Genomic DNA, 385 nt, shown 5'->3' on the forward strand with positions numbered 1-385 from the left:
ATTTTTTAATGACCACAAAAAATATAATTATTATTATAATATATTTTAATAATGACAAATATATAACTATCGCAAAAACATAAGTTAAATGACATATATAGTTGCCATTAATTATTTGTTTTACGAAATAGAAGATATGTCTTTCACATGATTTGTAGCAATAAAAAAATTATATCAGTTGTATGGCAGTTCCAAAGAAACACCTTGAGATCCAAAAAAAAATCCAAAAAATTCTTTGAAAAAAAAGAGATTTTTGGACAACATTAAAAACTTATTCATTAGCGCAATTAATTTCTACAGAAAATTCAAAAAGTTTTTTTTGTATTTTTTAAATTTACAACTAAAAATATCGATCTTTTGTTGTAGTGATAACTGATCTACATTC

The sequence above is a fragment of the Arachis ipaensis genome, chromosome B09 (assembly GCF_000816755.2).
Source record: "Arachis ipaensis cultivar K30076 chromosome B09, Araip1.1, whole genome shotgun sequence".
Classification (NCBI taxonomy): Eukaryota; Viridiplantae; Streptophyta; class Magnoliopsida; order Fabales; family Fabaceae; genus Arachis; species Arachis ipaensis.